General features: G+C 38.7%; 1 protein-coding gene across 1 annotated transcript in view; it reads right to left on the bottom strand.

The window, feature by feature from the left end:
* Positions 1 to 12,832, bottom strand: part of Focad (focadhesin) — a 267,544-nt gene extending 254,712 nt beyond the window's left edge. Inside the window, exon 1 of the mRNA XM_048358113.1 lies at positions 12,787 to 12,832. The gene's annotated coding sequence lies outside the window, so the exon portion shown is untranslated. The remainder of the gene's footprint in view (positions 1 to 12,786) is intronic.
* Positions 12,833 to 26,205: the final 13,373 nt, after the last annotated feature.

Raw genomic sequence — 26,205 nt, 5'->3', positions numbered from 1 at the left:
AATATAGTAAAAACAGGGGATAAACCATAGGAAGAAAAATGAAAGAAAAGAGAAACAAGTTCACATAGTACATTAAAAATAACAATAATGAAAACCTCATTTCCATATCATCTAATATGATCATATCTACATAGCTATTGAGCTATTGTGATACTCTGCTAGGACTATCCTAGACATATAGTAATTATTACCAATGAGGAAGACCATGGAATTTATGTTTCTTTGGGTCTGGTTCACTTCACTTAATATGATTTGTTCCAAGTATCACCCTGCACCAAAATTAATTCCAAATAGATCAAAGACCTCGAGGTAAAAACAGACACCCTGAAAACATTATAGGAAGAAATAGGAGAAGCACTAGGGCTTGTTGGCACAGGGAGAAACTTTCTTAATAAAGACCCAGAGGGCTGGGGATATAGCCTAGTGGCAAGAGTGCCTGCCTCGGATACACGAGGCCCTAGGTTCGATTCCCCAGCACCACATATACAGAAAACGGCCAGAAGCGGCGCTGTGGCTCAAGTGGCAGAGTGCTAGCCTTGAGCGAGAAGAAGCCAGGGACAGTGCTCAGGCCCTGAGTCCAAGTCCCACGACTGGCCAAAAAAAAAATAAATAAAATAAAGACCCAGAAATACAACAAATCAAAGAAAGATTGGACAAATGGGACTACATTAAACTGCAGAGCTTCTGCATGGCAAAGGACATAGCTAGCAAGATAAATAGAAAACCCAGAGATTGCGAGATCTTCACTACTCATACAATAAACAAGGGCCTCATATCTAAAATATACTTGGAACTCAAAAAATTAAACTCCCCCAAAACAAATCCTCAAAGAAACAATTGCCCCATTACTGAGTGGGCAAAAGACTTAAAAAGAGACTTCTCTGAAGAGGAAATAAGAATGCCCAATAGACAAATGAAGAAATGTTCAACATCTCTGGCCATAAAAGAAATGCAAATCAAAACAATACTGGGTTTTGCAAAAAAAAATTTAAACTTTATAATTCTTAGTATAATCATAATGCTTTGTTTTCTCCATTGTATCTTGTTGTACTTCAGGGAAATAAGTTAATTTTTAAAAGAACAGCTAGATTTGAACTGGACCTTGGGGCTCATGCAGACAGTATCAGCACTAAGAAAGTTTTAAAGGCAGCCTGAGCAAACCTAGGTTTGCATGTACAATGTTAAATTCCAAAGTAGCTAACCAGCATATGTAAACAGTTCTATCTCTGAATATACTGCAATGCTTAAAAAAAAAGTGATGAAGACTAGTTTGCAAAAGTTACATATTACAGAAGTACTTTGTTCTTAGAACATAAAACTTATCACTCTACCCTCATCTCTGTGGTTCAATCACCAGCAATACATTTCCTATTCTTACAAATGTTCCTGGATTTTTACACTTTCTTCAGTGACAATTCAAATTTAAGTTCAATGAGCATCTCATAAAGGATAAAGATCCACTGCTGCCAGCCTGGCAACTAGACTCAGCCTTTCCTGACCCTAACAGCAACACTTTCATATTTGCATTTTCCGTTTCTTAAAGATAAAGCCAGGTGCAGGTGGCTCATGCCTGTAATCCTAGCAACTCAGGAGGCTGATATCTGAGGATCTCCATTCAGGAAAATCTGTGAGACTCTCATCTCAAATTAACTACCAAAAAAAACCCCAGAAGTGGAGTTGTGGCTTCAAGTGGTAGCCTTAATCACAAAAGCTCAGGTACAATTTCAGGACCCGAGTTCAGCCTGAAAACAATTATTTGTCCAAATGTCTTCTCAAACACTATACACATATGGCTATATTGCCACAAATGAATGCTTGGTTGGCAAGTAACCTCATTGTGTTCAAAATTAAGTTCAAGGGGACAGAGAAATCTATGTCTGAATGAATCCACTTGTAGAAACACAGTGGTTGGAATAACAATGGAATGTTAAGCAAGTATTCCAATGTCCAAAAGGTGGAAGAGCAAAAGGAAGCTATTGCATGTTTTCTCAGTTCCTGCAGCTGCCTCAGAAAACTGCTTGAACTACAACTTGGCATCATGTTCCTAGCAAAAGGAAATTATGAGTATATGGTATAGAGGGGAAAAACCAGAGAAGTAGCTCAGTCCTTAATGTCCCTTTCAGCTCTCAGAAGATTATAAACTCTCTTCAATATATGGAAGACTTCTCTCATTTTGAAGGGCGGTAGCCACTTGTTTAGTAGCTGTATCTACTCAGACCTTAAAAGCCAGTGAAGAAGTAGCTCAAATAGGAAGACTCCTCTCTTGCCAAAGCCGCAGCATTTTCATCCTGCACTTTCAAATCTCTGGAGTTTCTGTGTCTTGCTCACAATAATACAGAATTGATTGAAAAACTGTTTTTTAAAATGACTCAAAATAAGGCAGGATTGTTCATTTCCAGATCAACTGTCCAAAATAGAAAGAAATAAGATAATTTATGTCTTTTCCACTAAGATTCACAAGAGACCAAAATAAATAAGAACCAAGTAGAAAAATAAAATTTAAACAACTTTATTTCCAAATTAATATAGTAAGCATGAATTTAGTTACCAGTATATTTAGGGTTGGAAGATAATTAGTTGATTTTAGGTATATTCTTTACTCGCAGCTTTCGGTTTGTTGTTGTTGTTTTAACTGAGCAAAAAGCTTACATGCTGGTATTACAAAGGTGAATTTTGGTAAGCATAAACTCCAAATCGGCAAAATACATCTTAATGAGATTTTATTATACTGTTTTCCATCTTGGTATATTATAAAAATATTTCAAAAAAATGTGCAAAGTTCACAAGACTTCCTTCACTATTTCCAGCTGCATCTAATAGAAATAGAAAATGGGTCTTTGTTACTTGAATACATTATAAGTTTTACATGAGTGCTTCAGTTGACAGCTATTATTTAATCACAGCTCTGCTCTTAATCTATGTGCTACAGCCCTTAAAAAATTCACAGCCTCACCTCTGTGATTTCACAATGGGGTAAAAGACATTTTAAATATATAATTACCCAAGGAAGTAACATTTACTAATCTTTAACAGTTAGCCTTACTCATAGCTATTTTCATTTGCAGGATGCTTAAAAATGCTGATATTAACTAACTTTCCCAATCACTCAATCATTAGTAAATTGTTTCACATTACCACATAGATACAAAACAGCAATGAGGATACAGGAATGAAATATCGATGCTCTCTATCAACAGAGTATAGAATGTTGAATATCACTCATCTAAAGCTAATTTATGTTTCTTGTGGGGAATTTTGCTTCTGTTGTAGTTTTTGTTGAGGGGAGGGGTGTAAAACACAAAGCAAGGAGGTAGCTACGAAGAAGCTGGTGCTAGAAATTAAGTCTGGTTCTCCATAAATGCGAAGCATGTACTGAACCATTAGCTTTATCCCAGCCCTGAGAATTCCATTTAAACAAAGAAGTTGTGGAGTAATATGAGTTTACTCATGAGAGTTTAACTTCCACAAATTTTTAACAATACATGCTATTTTCAAGTATGTCTAAGCTTAATAGAACTTTTTGGGTTTTTGCCAGTCCTGGAGCTTGAACTCAGGGCCTGAGCACTGTCCCTGGCTTCTTTTTGCTCAAGGCTAGCACTCTGCCACTTGAGCCACAGTGCCACCCCTGGCCTTTTCTATGTATGTGATACTGAGGAATCGAACCCAGGGCTTCATGTATACATGGTGAGCACTTTACTACTAGGCCATATTCCCAGCCCCTTAATGGAACTTTTTATAACACTATCAGAAGTAAATGACTAACTAGATAAAGAGCCCTAGCCTCTCCATAGCCCAGCAACTAACAATGAAGTCAATGTTCAAAGAGTTCCATTTCACTCTCAAAGTCTAATTCTGCCTCTCAGTCCAGATCAAAACACTACATGTGAAATTGTTCCCAATCTGGCTTACTTCCAAACTAACACCAAAACCCTCAAAGATCAGAGAAGCTCAGGAAGAAAAACCACAGAAATAAGTAAGAGTTCTTGTGGTTCCCAGGACCATGAGTCTCACCAAACTCTACCCACCACACTCTTATTTCACAGGAAACCTCAGCAAAATGAAGGAATACATAAGGCCAAAGAACAAGCATGGCTTCAGCAAAAGTATTTACTGATTAATCTAAAATATAATCATGAAATATACAGATCAAATATTAATCTATAATTTAAAGCAATATTTATGACACAAATATTTTCATATACAATCTTAACCCAACCAAGATTTCTACATACACACACAGGATTAAGAAAAAAATGACTGGGCTGGGGATATGGCCTAGTGGCAAGAGTGCCTGCCTCATATACATGAGGCCCTGGGTTCGATTCCCCAGCACCACATATACAGAAAATGGCCAGAAGTGGCACTGTGGCTCAAGTGGCAGAGTGCTAGCCGTGAGCAAAAAGAAGCCAGGGACAGTGCTCAGGCCCTGAGTCCAAGCCCCAGGACTGGCAAAAAAAAAAAAAGAAAGAAGAAAAAAATGACAAGGTACATATTAAAGATTATTTCTGAATAATAAAATGATGGGAGATTACATCCTACTCTTCCTCTTTCAGTTGCTCCTTTTATTGCTTTTCCACAGTAGATAAATTACTTTCATATTAAATAGAATTCTCTTCAAATAAAAACATAAAATGAATTTTATTAATCTCAATAAAATAGAGATCACATTTACTTACTTAAAACAATATTTTATCACTGTCTAAACAGGCAGTTTCATGTTAGCACCAAGACACCTTTTTAAATATCACTTAATGCAATTATACTGTTTAGTAAGAACTACTTTATAAGTCACACTTTTGAGGTATTATTACTTATAGAGATTCAAAGGAGTAAGAGAGATCCAAAGGAGTAAGCTAATAGAATTAACTATGATTCTTTTTGCCAATATATTAATTTATCTGCTCCTAAAAAAAATTTAAATGTTCCTCCAGTACATTTAACTTCCTCCACTCATTTTAATCAAATACACTAGCCTAGGTCTAGAGGGTATGTAATTTTAATTGGTTAAACTGAAACACAGAGTTATCTATTTTATAGTGCTTTAGTTTTCCAATGCACATACATTATCTCGAAGTTTAAATTTGAAGTCGCCAGTAAGTACATTTCAGAGGGGTTTTACATGTTTTGCATCGGTCAAATAAAGAAAAATCTTTTTGATATGATACCTGAAATAAAGAGCATTTCAGACAGAAAGAACACTAAGTTAAGTGCTCTGGCATAGAAAGTTAAGCATATTTAGTAAGTTTATGGAAGATAAGGGACACCAATGTGGAAAAAAAGATAAAAAGCCAGGTGCTGGTAGTTCACATCTGTAATCCCAGTCTCTCAGGAGGCTGAGGTCGGAGGATCACAGTTCAAAGTCAGCCAGAGCAGAAACGTCTATGAGATTCTTATCTCCAATTAACCAGCAGAAAAAAGGAAGTGGTGCTGTGGCTCAAAATGGTAGAGCACTGGCCTTGAGAAGAAGAGCTCTGGGAGCTCACCCAGGCCAAGTTCAAGCCCCATGACTAACAAAAAAAAAAAAAAAAAAAAGACATCAGCGTGGTTGGATAAAGCTAACCAGTTGGGCAATGAGACCACAATATGAAGCAGTGAACCAGCCAAGAGAGCCTCTCTAGGGGCTTTGCTGTGTAACTTTACATGTTCTTGAATGGTGTGGAGCATTTAGGACACAGAGATAGCATATCTGACTGCCATTTTTTAAAAGATCATTGTGGCTTCTATGTAAAACAGACAACACACACACACACACACACACACACACACACACACAGCAAAAGAAAAAGGGACACCAGTAGGAGGTTGTTACTGCAATATACAGGAAAGAAATTGTTTTGGAAGATAGTATAGCGGTAGCAATGGGAAAAAGAGTTCAGACTTTAAATTCATATACTTTGTTCTTAATAATTTTTCAGGCTTATTGAGTTATGGATGACAACACAACTATAGCTATTGAGGGCATAAATGTTATATTTTATATATGTAAACATTATAAAACAAATAACTTCAATCAAGCTAGCATAGATATCATTTTATATTTAGGTGTATGTGTGTATGTGTATACTTTTGGAAAACTTGAGATCTATGCTTGGTTAATTTCAAGTATACAACACATTATTTGTAACTATAGTCTCTACTTATACCCCAGGTCACCACTTGGTCAAAGAGTATCAAGTTTCAGTTTTATGATAGGTAGTAATTTAGATATACTTCGACAGAAGATAGATGTAAAATATTAGATCAAAGATTATTCCAAAGGTTTGGTTTGGTTCAGATAAATGAAAGAAGCCATAATACACTTAGATACAGAAAACTAAAGGAGTTAGTCAACTATTTTTAAAGTAATGTAGAAAGTACACGTCCCCTAAATCCATGAAGTACAATTTACTTTTGTTCTTATCAACAAGGAAATACTACATAATGAAAAAAATGCCAACTACACAGTCCAAGTTTCATAGGTTCGACTTTATTTGGGGCCAATCTTGACTACACACTACAAATGTTCACATTTATATGCTTAGCTGAACCCAGATTCACATTGATACCCAGTAACAGTGCTACCATCATATCTATCTACCACAGTCTCAATTTCCAATCCCTTTAAGTCCTCACTGGTCTTCTAAGTCCTTACTTTCCCACACAACTTAAAAATAGTTAAATACCTGGAGGCGCCTCACGTCACCTTCCATCCATTTGATATGGATCTGGGGGGAGGAAAAGCCTCATAGGCGAGGCCCAGGCTGAGAGGGCATTTGCTTCTTTTACTTCTCACATTGCTAAAGACATGCTTTATAATTAGTATATTTGTATTTGTAACATAGTGTCTGGGAGATAATGGCACTGTAGAGAAGAAAGTGCATGACTATGTGACTGACACAAAAATAACTACTACCTCACCAGTGGGGGAAATGGCAGGTCTTAAAGCCCAGGATTGCTTCAAAGGGAAAAAACTGCAAAAGAGTTATATGAGCAACTTAGAAATCTATTAGTGATGAAGAGAAAAACCAAGGGTCCAACAAGCCTCCCAAGCCCGTAGCTTTAAAAGCTAGAAAACCCATCTCAAATCTCAAAATTTGGACTTGGTATTTGGGGCCATACGATCCCATCCACAAAAGAGAAACCATTAATTCCCACCATGGGGGACCTTTCTATGAGGCACATATAATAGGAAGTAGGATTTGGAAGGCCCCCACAGGAGCAGCAGTTAATAGGAAAAGGTTGTTGACCACACCTAGCCTGGAAAGATTTTGGACAGGATATTATGACCATAAGGGAGAAAGGGAAGGAAATTAGGATTAATGGCAAAACAGTGAGATGCACAAATCTTTCTATTTGGGAGAGAATATGGCGGTTTGGAAAGCCATGGTGCACAAATGACCTAACATAAAAAAGGAAAAATGGGTAAACAGTTGCAATAGTGCTTAAAGAAGGAAATGTGTGCAGGAGAACATCCACAAAAAAGATGTACTTATGCCTATTTTGAACCTGACAGTGAAGTGAAAGGATAATGGATTTTAAAGCACAATTACAAAAAAGAGAGAGGCCCTTTGAGATTTTTTACAATTACTGACCATGTTAAATATTTGGTTAACTTACTTGGCATTTAGTAGAATAAATAAAAAATAATGCAGAAACTGCAAGCTTTAAGATAAAGAGATCTCACACCTCTGACCAAAGCTTTATTGTGGTTAGAAACCCAGTGTCTAGTCAGACAGGATATGTTACAATAACTATAGACAGCTGAGCTACAAACAATTGGTCAGAGTTTACTGGAAAAGAAAAAACCTTGGAGTCATGTGTAAAAGATGCTTGCTTTAAATAAATAGATGATTTTATGTAACCATTTTCCTGCTTAAAAATAGTATAAATAAAGACCTCTGAGCTATTTGGGCCAGAGACTAACTCATCACTTTTAACTCCATGTCTCTCACTCCTGCGCAGATTCCACACTCCTTCTTGGTACCCTGTCGGTTTTCGGCCCAGGCCCTGAGTTCAAGCTCAAGGACCAACACACACATACTCTCTCTCTCTCTCTCTCTCTCTCTCTCTCAGAAAAAAAGAAGAGAGGAGGAGGTGAGGAAGAGAGAGAGGGTAGGAAGGGGAAGGAGAAGAGAAAGGAAAAGGAAAAGGCAATAGACTATTTTGGTGGATAAAGACTGACTAGAGGTTTGATCAAAACTTGAAATCCAGGGGCTGGGAATACGGCCTAGTGGCAAGAGCACCTGCTTTATATACACGAAGCCCTGGGTTCAATTCCCCAGCACCACATATATAGAAAACAGCCAGAAGTGGCGCTGTGGCTCAAGTGGCAGAGTGCTAGCCTTGAACAAAAAGAAACCAGGGACAGTGCTCAGGCCCTGAGTCCAAGGCCCAGGACTGGCAAAAAAAAAACAACAAAAAAAAAAAACTTGAAATCCAAACTACTTTTTAGAAATTCAAGTCTATGTGCTTCAGAAATGCCCTGTTACATGTAAACCTAAATAAGACTACTTTGAACCTATCATCCTCTCCATCCAATATTTTTCCGTCCCTCCCGGCCTTTCTGATTTGGGAAGCAGACAACAAACTTCATTATATCCTTAGTCTCTTCATTATTTGTTAATTAAAACTGAACTCTCTTCAGTGGCCCTCATAAGAGATGAATCATTCTTTGAATCTCGAAGGCCCAGAAGGATGTTTCCATACTGATTACCCTCATATCCCTGTTCCAAGAGTCTGATATCCATGTGTCTTCATCTTGCACTTATGTAGCCATCTTGGTTAAGGAACCAAGATCAGAATCTACCTCTCCTCACTCTTCCCTAAGTCTAGATGAGTCTGGTGTCAATGACTAGATGAATGATCTAGCCAATAATCCAGTCTGGTTATCCTTGAACATTTCTGTTTCAACTACCCTTATCTGCTGCCTAAACCCTATAACCCACCAGCACCCTAATTCTTAACTCCAACAAGTAATTCCCAATTTACATGGGATTACATCTCAAAACCATTATAAATTGAAATTTTCAGAAGTTTAAAATGCATTGAATGCATCAAACTCTCCAAACATCATAGCTTACCAATAGTATGCTGTCAATTATCAATTACATAGACTAGGAGCTGTAGCTCTCTTCACTGCATGTCACTAATCTGATTCAAAAGATTCAAAATTCAAAGTAAGGTTTCAAACCATCAAAAGATGGTAGCTATATTCTTTGGCCAGAGAATTCTTCAAGTTGTCTCTCTTTTACCTACAAACAACAGTATGTTTACTTCGTTCCAATCTGTAATTCTTTGAAGCAATTATTTTCTATCATTCTGCCTCCTTCTGGCAATCCTCATGCAGTCTAAATTTCATATTCTATCACTTCAATCATTCTCTTGCCAATATGTTTAACTTCGTGTATTGATTCCTACCATATATACACAGCAAAATCTACCATCTTGGCTTTATTGATGTTCTGTGAGAAAATATTAGAAATGTACATTGGGCATTGAGATGCATTACTGTAATCCCAGGATTGAGGAAGCTAAGGCAGGAAGACTGTGAGTTCAAGGCCAGCTTGAGCTACACAGTAAGTTCTAGGTTTGCCTGAGCTATATAGTTAAAACCTTGTTTCAAAAAAAGAAAGAAGGGGGTTGGGAATGTGGCCTTGTGATAGAGTGCTTGCCTAGCATGCATAAAGCCCTGGGTTCAATTCCTCAGTACCACATACACAGAAAAAGCCAGAAGTGACACTGTAGCTCAAGTGGTAGAGTGCTAGCCTTGAGCAAAAAGAAGCCAGGGACAGTGCTCAGGCCCTGACTTCAAGCCCCAGTACTGGCCAAAAAAAAAAAAAAAAAAAAAACAGGAAGAGGAAGGAGGAGAAAAGGAGAAGGGAAGGAAGAATTTTTTTTTTTTTCTGCTTAAGAGCCAAGGTTTCATATGTTGTCCAGACTCTTTCCAAACTCCTAAGCTCAAGTGGTCCTTTTGCCTCAGTCTCACTCATATAGTTAGAACTACAGGAACATACCCAGTCCTATAGAAAATGTAAAGTTAAAGATGTTAAAATTTTTCAAAATACACAGTCCTAACTATAATAGTTTAACTAATGATTTTTTTCAACTTTAGAATGCTACAAAGGCAATATATACTTAGCAGAAACTGTACTTCAAATGTTGAATTTTGTTCATTCCTAAGCTTAGCTCAATGGGCTCCAGTAGCAACAAGCAGCAGCTCTCAGTCAGCCACCTGATCACATGAGTAAACAGCCAGTATTGTACGGTATCCTATGTAGTTAAAATGATGTATTAAATGCATTTTCAATAATATGTAATTTACAATGTCAAAAATCATGGGGCATCTGTAACTAAGTAACAAAGTAAGGCTATTGAATGAAAGCAAATATAAATTAATAAACTATTAAAAAATCACAAAACATTTTATTACTTCAAATGTTACTTGGAATAGTCTAAAACTTTTTGAGGCCAAAAGTATATGGGCCACTCAATATGTAAAATTGTTTCAGCCCAGTCTAAAAATAGATAAGATCTTCCATACTGCTTTAAAATGCTGTTGCTGCTGGGAATATGGCCTAGTGGTAAAGTGCTCACCTCATATACATGAAGCCCTGGGTTCGATTCCTCAGCACCACACATACAGAAAAAGCCAGAAGTGGCGCTGTGGCTCAAGTGGTAGAGTACTAGCCTTGAGCAAAAGGAAGCCAAGGACAGTGCTCAGGCCCTGATTTCAAGCCCCAGGACTGGCAAAAACAAAAAAACAAACAAACAAAAAAACTCACCTCAAAATGTTGTTGCTTGCAATAATTTAAATAGGGGGAAATTGGTAAATAAGCCTTGTCCTATTCTCTTAGAAAATACTGTTTCATTTCATGGGGATAGTATATAGAACAGCCTTCTAATTTACTACTTATACATTAATCTTACACTTCCACAACTATACTATATAAAATTATATTATATATCTCTGGATCTGAATGTTTTAAGTATACCACACGAACACAGTTCACATTTTCCAAATCCCTAATAATGGTATAAACAATTCAATTAAACTAATGGGTTCTGAACAATTCCAAAAAGTATTATGAGCTATGAATGTTATTTCAGAATTATTTTTTTAAAAATACCTAGAAAAAAATGAAATGATACCATTAGCCATGGAAAATACCCATTTCCCTATGGAAAACTATTACATCTCAATTAAATACAGTAAATGTCAGAGTGATAAATGTTAAAATAAACAACGGGACTGACAGCCACATAACGGTGACATTAACCACATAACACTCAAGAGAGGTTTTAGACACCAGCAACCTACCCAAGCAGGTCACGAATGCTTGGAAAACTGCCTCCTTAAACATATTGTTTCTGTGCCTTACCTTTACACTAAAAAAAAGAACCTCATGATTATTACATCTCAAAATAAGTCAGTGCTTGCTTTGCAGAAAGTGGATGCCAATCAAAATTATAACCATGCTCCTGCTTGCTAGCCAAAAAGTGAATGTGGACAGATCCAGTGTTCACTGCAATAGTAAAACATATAATCATAAAATACATACTGTGTTTTTAAGATAGTACCCAATAGTTACCACAGTGCAGTAATTATGTTTTATGCTCAACCTCTCTCCTTTTAACATTTCAAAATTACAGAATACTTCTAATTGCATTTCCTCACCCATAGAGAGGGGACTTGTAGCCTTTTGTGATATTATTGGTGGGGTTAGCTCTCAGGACCACAGCCTTTCAACGCTTACTAGAGTGAAAGCCAGGAAACCTGAATGTGGTCTCAGAAAAAGCCCTGGGCTGTAGCTACTTAATGAAATTGAACCATCACCAACAAAACGTTCCATCTTAAATCTTATCAAAATTCAGACAACTAAAAGGGACTGATTAAACCAGGAGTGGGGAAGAAGGCAATGCCGATTTTAGCATCTGGCATAAAACTCTATCAAGAAAATTATCAAAAAAAAAAAAAAAGTTTGCAATGAATGAGTGAATAAGTGCATAACTGACAGGATGACTTCATTGGTTTCAAGACCTCCCAATTCAGGAACAGAAGTTGAGGGACCAGGATACGCCACGACAGATGTTAACTCTCGGAGAGTAGATGCAACATAACTTCAAGTCTCTGCATAACTCCACCTCGCCTTTGCGGACATTTCAAAACATATATATACTTTCTCCAGGAAACTCGTGCCAAGTTAAGAACAGAGCCGGAAACAGAAACAAAAACAACCAGGAGGTCTGCAAAAAGGCTCTGCTGACTAAGAAGCCTTTGCATTAATTACAGTGGACCCAATCTGCCCATGCGTCCCGTCGCGGGGAGGTGACAGTGGCCTGGGGAAGCGGACCGAGGCCGAGGCGGCCAAAGGCGACCCGAATTCCTGGGACGGCCCGCGACCGGAGAACCCAGAGAGGAAAGGAGGGACGACGGCAAGCTGAGGGAGGTAAGTAAGCAAGGATCGCGCCACCAGGCTCCCGAATCCGGACGCCACCGGGTGCTTCAGCAGCCAGCTCTGCCCCAGGCATCTCCGAGCTCTCCGACCGCGGAAGGCCTTGCCCTACGGGCAGATCCGCACAGGCCAGGGCTAAGGAGACAGCAGGTCCTTCCCCTTCCCCGCCACCCCCACACAGCGACGCGGGCCTGCCGCCACACGCTCCACCGCCGGTTCTCACAGCACAGCCCCAGGGCCTCAGTCGCCCTCAACGCCAGGTAACCCCGGCCACCGGTGGCTGCGACCTCGCGGCTCCACAACCAGTGGCACCAAGCAGCGGAGGGAAAGCAGCCCATCTCCCCGCGTGGCTTACCTCCCTTCTGCCACAAGCTCAGCGCGGCGTCCGCTCCCTGACGCGGCCCGCCCCGCCACCTCCAACATTGGGGGCGGGGACCTCATGGGATAGCCAATACTGTGTATACTTCCAGGACATGCCCCGCCTCCTCTGGCCCTGGTCCGCCCATGCCCGCTAGTGCGCCTGCGCTTCTGGCTAGGGCGGTGTAGCGCGGCGGGGTGGAGACCCGCTGCTGGCCCTGCAGTGGAGGGGGTGCGGAGTAGCTTTGCACTCTGGTGCGGGTGGAGGGGTGACAATGAGAAGCAACCCTCAGGAAAAGCACAGTATACTCAGAAATGCCTCTGCAGCGTGCCCAGGTGATCTTGTTGGGAGCAGATATGCCACTGCAGCGTGCCGAGGTGATCTTGTTGGGAGCAGAGATGCCACTGCAGCGTGCCCAGGTGATCTTGCTGGGAGCCTGCCCTATAAAGCTTTAGGCGATGTACAGCAGATTTTATTAAACAAGAAAAGATGTAGCAGTAATGTTAAACCTTTCGAAAATGTAAAGCAGGAAGCTTACTTGACTTAGCCAACACACAGCACTGCAGCTATGCTATACATCCACTTGCACATGAAAACCCAGGCATTTCTGATTATTTAATTTGGGGAGCAGTGGCCAAGTTATTTTTCCATGATTGTTACTGTCTAATAATTACAGAAAGCTGCCCTTAATAAACATGCAATTTTCTTCTGGTAAGGGGCAATGAATGGGTGCTTACGTAGTAAACTAGCAGACAGCGGATACAAAGAAGCAAAAGCTAATAGAAGTGTGTGGGGAGGTAATAAAAGAGAGGAAAATGGATAACAGGAATGGAAATTATTTACAGATTTAAGACAAGTTGCTCTAGAGAACCTGACTTACCCAGATGTTTCTAAGCCCTAGAGAATCTTTAGAAGCATGTTGGAGACCTTTAAAAAACTTGGGGTGCCATCCCTGGAGATTCTAATTCATTGGTTCTGCTGTACATCATTGGCACTGGTATTTTAAGTTTCCAATGTCATTTGAATGTGGTAATAAGAAATTATTCTCATTTGGAGAAAGGATTTAGTTTCTGGTATTCAACTTCAGAAAAGTAATTATATACCATAGTCCATCTCTAGTTCCCCCAATAACCTATAAAGTGTTCATTCTGTTAGAATTTATCTATTTTTGAAGCTGTTTATATATTCAGTTTCTCATCCCTTGGGAAAAAGGAGTTTTATGGGATTATAATTGCTTCTTTGATCTTATGGAGTTTGTTATATATTTAGTACTTTTTAGCCTATTTTTATTCCTTGATTTGTCAAAATTATATACATTATAAATGCTCATAATCACTGTGACCAGAACTATTATAAGTGTATCATTCATTCACAAACCTACTTTACAACTACAGGTATTACTCACATTTTACAATGAAGAACCTGAGGCACAGAATGTAAGGCAGCTTGCCCAAGATTATGTACCTAACTAATAGCAAAGGCAAACTTTGAATATCTAGACACCCTCTTCTCAATAAATAAATGTTCTGCTGTTGTAGAAAACCTGGTTTAGGATCATATGGAGAAATTCCCAATGAAAGAATGATGGAGAATCTACTTTTGACACTGTCTTAATCCAAACACAGCCCCTTAGACTGGGTAATATGATAAAGAATAGACATATATTGCCCACAGTTTTACAGGTTGGAAAGTTGAGACAAAGAGCCAGCAGATGTTGCATCTGACAGTCCAAATAGACCCTCTGTGTGCCCTCACATGACTGAAGAGAAAAATCAGCTCCTCAAGCCTTTTTTGTTTGTTTTGTTTTGTTTGTCCTTCCCTGTAGTGCTGGGAATCCTACTTAGGGCTTCATACATGCTAAGTATGCACTCTGCAACTGAGCTATGGTTCCAGAGCTGAGATCTTGCTCTCTAACCCAGATTGTCCTTAATCCACAATTCTACCTCAGATTCCCAAAGCCAAGATCACAGGTGTAAGTCACCAATGCCAGTCAAACCTTATTTTATAAGGAGAAAATACGGATTGGGGGGGAGGGGGGGCAAGAGGAACTGAGGGCCTTTCAAGGTGCTAAGCAAGCTATCTACCTCTGAACAGCATCCCCAGCCTTCACTCCACCTCCTGAAAGTTAGTTTTCAATATGTGAATGAGTTAGAAAAGGAAAGAAATATAAACATGCAGACATATTCCCCTAGATTCAGGTTTGGAGACTGAAGAATTATAATTTAGACTGCTTGGGGCTGGGGAATATAGCCTAGTGGCAAGAGTGCCTGCAGGGGCTGGGGATATAGCCTAGTGGCAAGAGTGCCTGCCTCGGATACACGAGGCCCTAGGTTCCATTCCCCAGCACCACATATACAGAAAACGGCCAGAAGCGGCGCTGTTGCTCAAGTGGCAGAGTGCTAGCCTTGAGCGGGAAGAAGCCAGGGACAGTGCTCAGGCCCTGAGTCCAAGGCCCAGGACTGGCCAAAAATAATAATAATAATAATAATAATAATAATAATAATAATAATAATAATAATTTAAACTGCTAAACCTACAACCTATTATTGACTTGACTGCTTGCTGCAGACTTTGGACTAGGCCAGAAGAACAGGCTCATGCTGGCTCTTTCCACACAGGAGCTGCAATTCAGTAGGGATCATTTAAATTTAGTTGATTTATTGCTATACTAGGCACTATGCTAGGCATGACTGATACCAGAAGGAAAGAATTCAGAGCCTTAAGAAACCAACTCATATTGGAGACCCATTCAGAAGGCATCACATTTATTTAGACAAGACTCAAAGGTAAAGACTTTTAGAACTAGAGTCACAGAAGCTGCTCGTCTATGACAATTTACACTGACAAGAGACCAAAATGGAAAATGAACTGGGTTTTCATAAAAATTAATTTATTCAATTTTTAAAAACTATCTTTTTCCTGAAATTATATTTTGATTTTTTTTTAAGATTCTATTGAACTACAGGCTAAACTCACACTGAAATTAGCTTTTTTTTTCCCTACTGCTGCAGTTTGAACCCAGGGCCTTGAACATGCTATGCAAGTGTTCCACCACTGACTTATACCAATGAGTTTTTAAATGTTTGATATGTTCTGCTCTATGAAATAAAAATTAGTAGGTTATAATTGTTATGAGTCTGGATATTTTTAAGGATTTTATAGTCTTATGTTGGAGCTCACGTTTTTTGATGTTTCACTAATCTAATCCTGACAATCCACAGGAAGAGAATTGAAATTTCAGGAGGATGAAGTTTGTCTTTAAAGACAAACCTTCTGGTCATATGGCTAATAGATGTCCTGTCAACTAAAACCCTCCTCATCCCAAAGCCTACTTCATGAATTAAGTTAAATATTTTTTAATATTTATAAATTTAAAAGGAATTAAAAGCCAGGAACCAGTGGCTCATACCTAGAATCCTAGCTACTCAGGAGGCTGAGATCAAGATTCAAAGTCTACCCTGAGCAGAAAAGAAAGTAAATCAGACTCTTATCTCCAATTAAGCAGCAAAAAAAGCAAGAAGTAGAGGTTTGGCTCAAGTGGTAGAGCACCAGCCTTGAGCAGAAAAGAAGCTAAGAAGCAGCATCCAAGCCCTTAGCTTCAGCCCCAGTACTGGCAAAAAAAAAAAAAAATATATATATATATATATATATATATGAAATTGAAGTTGAAGGGAAGGATTGGAGATGTCACTCAGTGATGTAAAAAGCCCTGAAAATTATAAACCAATAGGAAAATTAGACAGCAAGCATCAGAACAGATTTTTTGTAGGCCATATGTGTTAGCCAGGGGGAAAAAGTTCCTACCTGCTTAATTAATCTTATTGGCTGAATTTTTTGCTTTTCTTTAAACTGGAAGCAAATCATGGGGCCTGAACCAATGTAGCTGCAGTTTTAAGTTCTCATTAATGTAAGAGCTAAGAAATGTCAGCTTGACTAGGGCACACCTACACTTGATTTGGATGTGGGGAGCCCTGTACAAATGACTCACTGCCATTAAACCCAGGGGGAGTTGCAGAAAAAGAGCAGAGAACAGTGAGTGAACCCATGGAATTTAGCAGAGGGACAGGGAGAGGGTAGGGAGGTCAAGTTTTTTTTTTTTTGTTTTTTTTTTTTGGCCAGTCCTGGGCCTTGGACTCAGGGCCTGAGCACTGTCCCTGGCTTCTTCCCGCTCAAGGCTAGCACTCTGCCACTTGAGCCACAGCGCCGCTTCTGGCCATTTTCTGTATATGTGGTGCTGGGGAATCGAACCTAGGGCCTTGTGTATCCGAGGCAGGCACTCTTGCCACTAGGCTATATCCCCAGCCCCCCGGGAGGTCAAGTTTTAACTTGTAACCTGCAGAAAATAATTTAGACTTCATATCAGAAGATGGTCCTTAAATTGAAATTTCAATTAAAAGACTAAATCTCACTTCACATCTGTATTTTTTTCTGGCTAGTCATAGATTACATATGCAAATGAACTCCTTGCTTTTTAAACATTCAAGACAAATCATTCTCTCCAAGATGTAGGCAGGCAGACAGTATTCTCTATGAAATACCTTGTATTATTTCCCCTGAAGTAGTTAAGCTGTTCTCTATTGTATAAGATCCTTTAGATAAGTACACTTTTTGAAGTCAGTATAGAAGGGCCTATTGACTTTAACAACAAAAAAAAAAGAGAGTAAGAAAAATGTGTCTACTCCCAAATCATTAGCAGAACTGAAAGAATATGCTAACCAAAAAAACAAAAAAAGCTCCACAGGCACTGCAGTATGAATCCTGACTGTAAGGGAAGGTCAGGTCACCCACCACATTAGGAGAAACATAAAGCCTTGAACTCAGGCCCAAGCATGCTGGGCTAGCTGAACACGCCTACACACTCATCAGCAGGCACACAACTGGGAGGAGAAATTCAGTATTGAATCACAGAGTCTGCTGTGAACACATAACAGAAAGCAATCTTATTAAAAATTTTCAGATGTGACTATTTAGTTTCAGTTGTTCCACATTTGCCTCAAAATAAAAGCCTAAGTTCTTATAAAGGTACAGAAGGCCATTCACAGTTCACCTGCCCTGTACCATGAAATTCCATCTTCAGCACAGTTATGTACTATTACCTGTTTGACCATTATCTTCTAAACACCTCCCTAAGGAATTAATATACTAGGGAATTAACACACATGGACCTTCCCCCACATTCCGTTCTCTTCATAGCTTCTGAAGCAAGGAATAAAGTTCACCATCACTAACCTGTATAATTAAGTTCATATAGTATAGATAGCCTGTTACAGTACAGTGGATGGACAAAGATTAACTCTGTCCTTTGATCTCCTGTAACAGTTTTTGTTGCACAACAACTATTGAAATCACAAACATTTACTCATCTACAGAATCCTGTGGGACACCTAGTAAATTCTTATCTAGCCACTTGGCTTTACTGGCTCCTTCTTAGTCTATTTATGTCTGGAGTCATTTTGAACCTTGAATTATCTAGGATGGCCTAACTCATATTCCTGATGTTTTGATCAAAAGTGAGCTGAGGCAGTAGGAATGATGTGGCCATGCAACTCTGTAAACTGTAATTAATCCATTTTTTTTTTAATGAGGAAACAATAGTAGGGTTGGGAATGTAGCTCAGTGGTGAAGCACTTGTTTTAGTATATACATTCAATCCTCAAAATTACAAAAAATATTAATTAAAAATTATGTTTAATTTGTTTATTTTAAGTAAGATTATAAGATTCCTATTATACTTGTTCATTTTCTGTTCCTATAACAAAATACTTGAGACTTGGTACTTCATAAAGACAGAAGGTTTATTTAGCTCTCATATTTACAGGTTGAAAGTCCAAGATCAGGTGGCCCCATTGAGTCACCCTCTGGTGAGCTCTTTTGACTATATCACATCTTGGTGAATGACATCATGGTGGGAGTGTGGAAGAGAGGGAGAAGTCAAGTGGCAAGGCAAGAAGCCAGACAGAGTTTTGAAAATTGGGCTAAGACTTTTATAACAACCCTCTGATGAGAACCAAAGCAAAGTCTCATTGTTAGGGCTGCACAGACCAGCAAAGACCAAGACCACTTTTTAGAGAGGATATAGGAGGTTATTTGCAGCAACCCAAACCAGGCTAGTGTCAGAAAGAAGTTTAGATCCCAAGGGAGAGGGGACCCTGGGTTTTATACAAGCTGGCTACACACACACACACACACACACACACACACACACACACACACACACACACACACATGTCATTAATCAGAAAGGTAAAGGTCAGGTAGGGGTGACATCAACTCCAGGCCAGGTGTGCAATTTTAAAATTACTTTGTGGACATTTCTGTTATTGGTCTAGATAGCTGCTCCTGGTCTTCCTAAAGTCTACATTCCAGTGAACTGCATCCACCCACATTACAGGCAAAATGGCCTTTGCTGGGAACATAGCTACTAGGGAGAAGTACCTATGTCTTCTTCACCATGAGAGAGCTACTTTAATCCCAAGGACCATAACCACAGAGATTCAATTACTTTGGTTTAGGTCCACCTCCCACACCACCAGCCCAAGCTAACCTCGAACCACAATCCCCTCATTCTCAGCCTCCCAATGAATAGGATTGCAGGCCTGAACCACAGGCACCCAGGTGTTTTTTTTTTTTTTAGTACTATAAAAAGGGATCTTGCACAAAAGAAGTAAATTGTCTCTGATACTTGCTTTAGAGAAGCAATACATTCTCCTGCTACTTCTCTAACTATGGTTCTGTCCCCTCCCTTATCTCACCTACATGTTACTCTAGGAAATGATATAAGTAGGTATATGGAGAACTTTTGAAGAAAGTCATGAGAAGGAACAAATTTCCCTCGATCAAAGGATTGGTTTTCTAAAAAATCAAGGAGCTGGGATATAACTCAATGTTAGATTGCTTTCTTAGCATTCATGAAGACCTATGTTTGATCTCCAGAAAAAAGTTAGTAATCAAAAGTTAGTAATCAGAATACACTTAGGTCTCAGGTGCCAACTCAGACCTTACACAATACCAAATAATGCCTCTTTTAAATTTTGTACCCTTCAGGCCACACTTGACTCACCCTGGTTCAACCCATGTATGGTCCTTATCAGAGCACATGACCCATAAAAGGAAGAAACTAGGGAATTTAGTATCTGATAGCTAAGAAATAAAAATTCTTCCTTTCTTCCATTTCCAGTTTCCCACACAGCTTCCCATTGGCCGAGTCTCACTAGAAGTCAGAGGGCAAGGAATTCTTTGTGACCTAAGGCTGAGTGGATCTAGAAATACCTCAGTGTGCTGCCTGAGAACAGGACAGACAATAAAATCTGCCTTGTGATCACCATTACTTATGGCTTGTGATTACTACTCCTCATGCTATATATTTTATTCCAGTTGAGAACACTGTTACATTTGAGCTGTACTATTCTTTTTTGTTAGCCATGTTTTAAGGTCCAGATAAGTCAGGAATCAACCTCCTGACAACTCTAATGCAAAGCATAGACCAGCTCATATGTGAAAGGTGACCTCCTCAGAGACAGCCATTTAACTGGCTCCTGACAGCTTCAATTACGACTAATGGATCTATTCAAACAGTCACCATGCCCTGTAATCACACCATTTAGGATGTGTACAACCTTGATAGCCTATCCTAATTCCTTTGCCTCCCTCCTATAAGATTCTGATATAGATGTTGCTTCATATCAGAACATAAGAAAACATAAAATAAAAATGCCTATTAATAACTTATCACTAAGATAGGCCACATTCTTGTATACCATACTAATGCTGGCAGATAAACCAATTTTGTTTACATAGATAAATACTAATGACACATTTCTACTTCATTCACATTTCTATCTAGAGGTATTAAGTGGATTTCCTTTATTTGGCTTCTTTTTTTGTTTCCAATGAGGCCATTAAAGATCAGATAATTTGGGGATCCTTTCACTCTTTTATTATTAAATGTTACAAGTTTTCATAATTAACTCTCAAATAAAGAAAAAGGAAAGTTTGTTGTCACAATTTAACATTTCATTTTTTTAAATATTAAAATCAGATGCAAAAGAAACTGGGTTCTTTTCTACTGTATTAAACAAGAAAAAGTAATTATTTACAGGAAGCTATACTACATTGCATTTCACCCAAACGTTATCAAAGCAACCTATCTCTATCAGGAAGTATAACAATAAAGGAAAATGAGCTTACTTTTCCAGATCTAAATGCAATTAAATCTTTTAAAATAACATCTGTAGGCAAATGGAAAAAATTAGAGTGGACTCCACTTCTGTTATCTAAGTCAGAATGATGTCTTTGATAAACAACGATAACTCTCTTCTGTATCAGGTAGATACTTCTTTATTTATGATCTTTGTTTATTTGTTTATTATGGTCTGGTTTGTATTCTGGTTTCATTTAGGCTTTTTTGGAAGGTTTTTAAATGCCTTTTCAAAAAACTCAATTTAAGTCCAATGTTTTTCTGTATTTAATATCATCACTACTGACAGGCAATCCTCTGGGTCTCAACTGCAATTGTGTCCTAAAGGTCTTCAGCTGTCATCAGCTGTAAAGCACCTAAAAGATGCATAGAATTTCTGTAGTGGTTTCCTTGGTGATCGCTTTCTGTCCTCTTAGGGATGTTCCTGGATGACCCCAGACTAACATAGAATTGAAATGAAAGACCCTATTGTCAGAGATGTTGCACAAAGGGTGGGGTTAATTTTGGATGAAGTTAAAGCATAGAAGATGGGATTATTTACTGGCTAAATTTATTTATAGATATATCAATTTATTGGATATTTTTCTTTTGGAAGTTTAAGTTCTCAAAAGTGAAACTATATAAATCTGTAGACTTTCCTTTAGCCTTAAGAGCCTGCCAATAAGAATTATAAAGGACAATTTCCATCTTCAGTGTATGAGTGACCTTTTTTTTTTTCATATTTTCTAAGGTTTACATACCTGAATATTTTGAATTGTGTGAAACCTTCATTTTTAATAAATTAATAAGACAGTGGAAGAGAGACACCCTACAGCATGTACATTTTACAAAAGCATATTTTCCGTGACTATGTAAAATAAACAATGGAAAAAGATGCTCATTAGTGGTAAATTGTTAAATTAATTAAAACATAATTAATAGTTGCTCTAGAGAAGAATGTAGGAAAAACTGCCACACTTATTCAAATATAATATGACTTCAAATTTAAACCAATCCCTATTTTCCTAATGAGAAGATGCAAAAATGCAAAAAATAGTTTTTGCTTTTCTTTTGTCATCTAGAATATATAAAGGTTTAAGAACATTGAAGATACCCAAACCAAATTTGTATAATTTCATGTTATCTAATATTATTTCACAGATGAGCCATTTTGGATTGGATTGGTCATGCTCATTGTTCACAAACCATTACATCACTACTGACATGGAATTTTTTAATTGGAACCCAAGGGATTATGGGAAGACACATCACTTTGAGCAGGAGCCAAATGTATTATAAGAACTAGAAATGCTATGAGAACTAGAACTAGTTATTTGCTACAGGCTATGTATACAATTTTCTATCCCTATCTACCTAACATTTCCTCTTTCTTTTCTTCACCTTATGTATAATGTATCATGATGTAGTTCTTTGCCATATATTTTTTCTCCCATACACTTTAAATCATCTCCAGTCTACTTAAGATACATAACATGATGTAAATACCATGTGAACAATTGTACCTTTTTGTTTAGAGAAAATGACAAGAGAAAAGCTTGCACATGTTTGGCATAGGTGCAACTTTTACTCCTGAATAGTTTCTATCCACAGTCACCCAAATCCATAGATGTAGAACCCATGAACAAGCAGGGTGAACTGCTTGTGCAGGAGGCCTGAGTGGTGTGTCTCTGTGTCTGCCATGAAGTGGCGTGTATGTAAGTCTGCCATCACATTTAGTCTCAAAAATGAAAATAATATGAAATGTTACAGTGAAAAGTCATGTCATAACCATTATCTCTATAATACTTTAGAAGTTATTTATGTAAACAAAACAAATATCTTATATATTTATAATTATTCAGTTTCAAAATATTGTGGTGCCTACTTTCTTCTAAGGTTTTCTTCTTATCTTTCAGGTAGCCACATTTTCTTGTTGTCCTCTCATGATCTTTCTTTTATGTGCAGACATTCATGATTTTTTCTGTTTCCAAATCTTCTCTTCTTAAAAGAAGAAAATTGAGTTAGTGCATGGCTCAAGTGGTAGATGGCCTACCTAGCAAACACATGGCCCTGAGTTCAAACGCACACACAAAAATCTAACTGGGTATAATGACTTATATCTGTAATCCTAGATATTTGGGAGGCAGAGATTGGGAAGATCACACTTCAATGACAGATAAGGCAAAATTCCCGAGACTCCATCTCACCCAATAAAAAGCTAGCCATATGGCATATGTCTATCACTCCATTGAGGCAGGAATCATAAAATAGAAAGCTCAAGCCCAGACCAGCTGGGGTGTAAATGCAAGAACCAATTCCCCTAAAAAATTAAAGCCACAAAGGTGTGGCTTATGGAGTACAGTGTCTATCTGGCAGGTGCAAGATCCTGAATTCAAAATCCAACATCACCACAAGGAAGGGAAGGAGGGAGGGAGGGAGGGAGGGAGGGAGGGAGGGAGGGAGGGAGGGAGGGAGGGAGGGAGGGAGGGAGGGAGGAAAGTGGATGGGGGACATGGAAAGAAAATAGAGAGAGAAAGAAAGAAAGAAAGAAAGAAAGAAAGAAAGAAAGAAAGAAAGAAAGAAAGAAAGGAAGAAAGGAAGGAAGGAAGGAAAAGAAAGGAAGGAAGGGATGAAAAGAAGGAAGGAATGGAGAGAGAAGGGGGAGGAGAAAATGTGAAAAATGAGAGGAAGAGGGAGAAAGAAAGGAAGAAGAGGCAAGAGAGAAGGAAGAAATGAAAGGAAGGAGGAAGGGAAGGAAGAAGAGATCCAATTCTCTAGAGGTAATGATGACTGGTACCATTTCCATTTCCACACCTTTGATTCTTGAACCCATGAGATGTAGCTGTAGGAGAAGCAGTAACATATACTGGATGCTGATTCAGAGCTTATGAGTCTTCTGGAGGGCTTTTTCCCAGTCTTATAAGATTTTGCCACTTAACTATTGCTGTAACTACATCTTCTAAAGGCCAATTCCCAGTGGGCAAGGAAGGCATATGGAGATGGTGACAGAATAGAATGTGAATATGGTGCAAGTGTTTCTTATGCCTGTATGAAAACAGAGCAATAAAACCTACTGGGAATTATTTTAAGAAAGGGAAGAGAGAATGAGGGAAAGTGATTGAGAGGGTAAATGTAATCCAGAGATATTTTATTAGTGTGTGAAAGTGTTATGATGAAACCTCCATTGTATGACTAACACATACTAATTTTTTAAAAAAAATAAAAGATCATTCCATCATTCTATCAAGGATGATGGAGAACATACAAGCCAGTGAGTTTCCTGAGCATAGGCTTCTTTGGATGAGTTCCTTGGTCAGAAGCAATGCTGTGTGCTTGCCCGGATGTTCTCTCTCTGATTCTGAGCTGAAGAGACCACATCTATGTTGAAAACCTTCAGACAGACCACAGCTGACAAGAACGTCACAACTGCGGATCTTGATCTCAAGATCCCTAATGAGTTTTACTTATCTTTATTCTTTTTAAATAGCCACTTAGTATCAATGCTTGAAAGACCTCCAACCTCTACCTGGCCTAGAGCTAAGAATGCTGTACCATCTGAAAACCACTGAAGAGATTCCCCCATTCTGCTGTAGCTACTTACCTGATGAGCCCAAAAATATAACAGTACCCATTCTTTCCAAAAGAGGAGTCACTGCAGTTCAGAAGACAGTTCAGGACAGTGGTAATGGCTCAACTGTGACACTTCTGGAATTGTGTCAGTAAGAATCATGAAGGTGGGCTGGGAATGTGGCTTAATGGTAAAGTGTTTGCCTAGCATGCATGAAGCCCTGAGTTCAATTCCCCAGCATCACATAAACAGAAAAAGTCAGAAGTGGCACTATGGCTCAAGTGGTAGAGTGCTAGTCTTGAGCAAAAGAAGCTCAGGGACAGTGCAGTGCCCAGGCCCTAAGTTCAAACCCCAGGATTGGCCAAAAAAAAAAATCATGAAGGTAATTTACTGGGAAACACCTTGAATTATTTCTGAGGCGAAGGAAAAACCATATTTAAGAGCACCAGTATGTGAGGGAAAGGGTGACACTGTCTAAAAAGAAATGTATTCTTTACCTGATCTATGTAACTGTAACTCTGTATGTCACCTTTATAATAACAATTAAAAAGAAGCAAACACTACAAAAAAAGTACCAGGTGTCACCAAGCTGAGATTAAAAGATCACAGCTGAAATATCCATGAGACTCCCTCTCCAATAACCAGCAAAAAGCTGGGTTGGAGGTGTAGCTCAAGTAATAGAGCACCAGCTGAGCAAGCATGCTGAACAAGTATGAGGCCCAGAGTTTAAAAATCAGTACTGCCAAAGATTTTACAATGAAACTTGAAGTTCCAGTGAACATGAGCTCTCAGTTGAAGATAAGACACTTTCTAAATCATAGCAAAATAATGCATATGGCTCTAGGACAGGAGATAGGATATTGCTGATTCTTAGCCTCTGTGCTAAGATTTCTTATTTAATCTCACAACAAATCAAGAAGATGGGAATTGCTATACTTTTGGTTATTTTTGTATTCTTTTTGCCAGTCCTGGAACTTGGAGTCAGGGCCTGAACACTGTCCCTGACTTCCTTTTGCTCAAGGCACTCTACCACTTGAGTCACAGCGCCACTTCTGGCTTTTTCTGTTTATGTGGTGCTGAGGAATCAAACCCAGGGGTTTGTGCATAGTAGGCAAGCACTCTACAGCTAAAGCACATTCCCAGCCCCTATTAAATTTTTTTGAGGAAAAAAAAATCTCATGTAGCCTAGGCTGGCATCAAACTGGCAACTTTCCTGCCTCTACTTTCCAAATTCTGGGATTACTGGTGTGAAGTACCATGCTCGGTGTTACTTGATGTTCTTGCAGTTAACAGTTTAGGCTTTGACTTGTTAGACTAGGTTGGGATTCCATTTACAGTCTCTTCCACCACACAGGCAGTCCTCTAAATTCCCATGTAATGCTCTTCTGCTGAGATCACTTTTGGGTGAAAATTTACACAGGACAGAAATATCTTCACAAGCCTTTTCTATTTGAAGCTATCTATCCACATATCTCTTCTCCAGTTTTGTAATTATGTTCCAATTCTCTGTCCATCCAGCTAAACCTTGGCAACAGCTCATGAATCAGGGCATGAACCATCTGGCCATTTTTCCTTTCAAGAAAAATGTTACAACCAGAAACATTGCCCAAAGTTCCACCACCTACCTGTGCCTTCCACATAGCTAGGATTACAGATTAATACTACCTTGCCC

The sequence above is a fragment of the Perognathus longimembris genome, chromosome 1, assembly GCF_023159225.1.
Source record: "Perognathus longimembris pacificus isolate PPM17 chromosome 1, ASM2315922v1, whole genome shotgun sequence".
In the NCBI taxonomy this organism is placed as follows: domain Eukaryota; kingdom Metazoa; phylum Chordata; class Mammalia; order Rodentia; family Heteromyidae; genus Perognathus; species Perognathus longimembris.
Note: the sequence above shows the minus strand (reverse complement) of the source record. Positions and strands in the feature narration are given on the sequence as shown.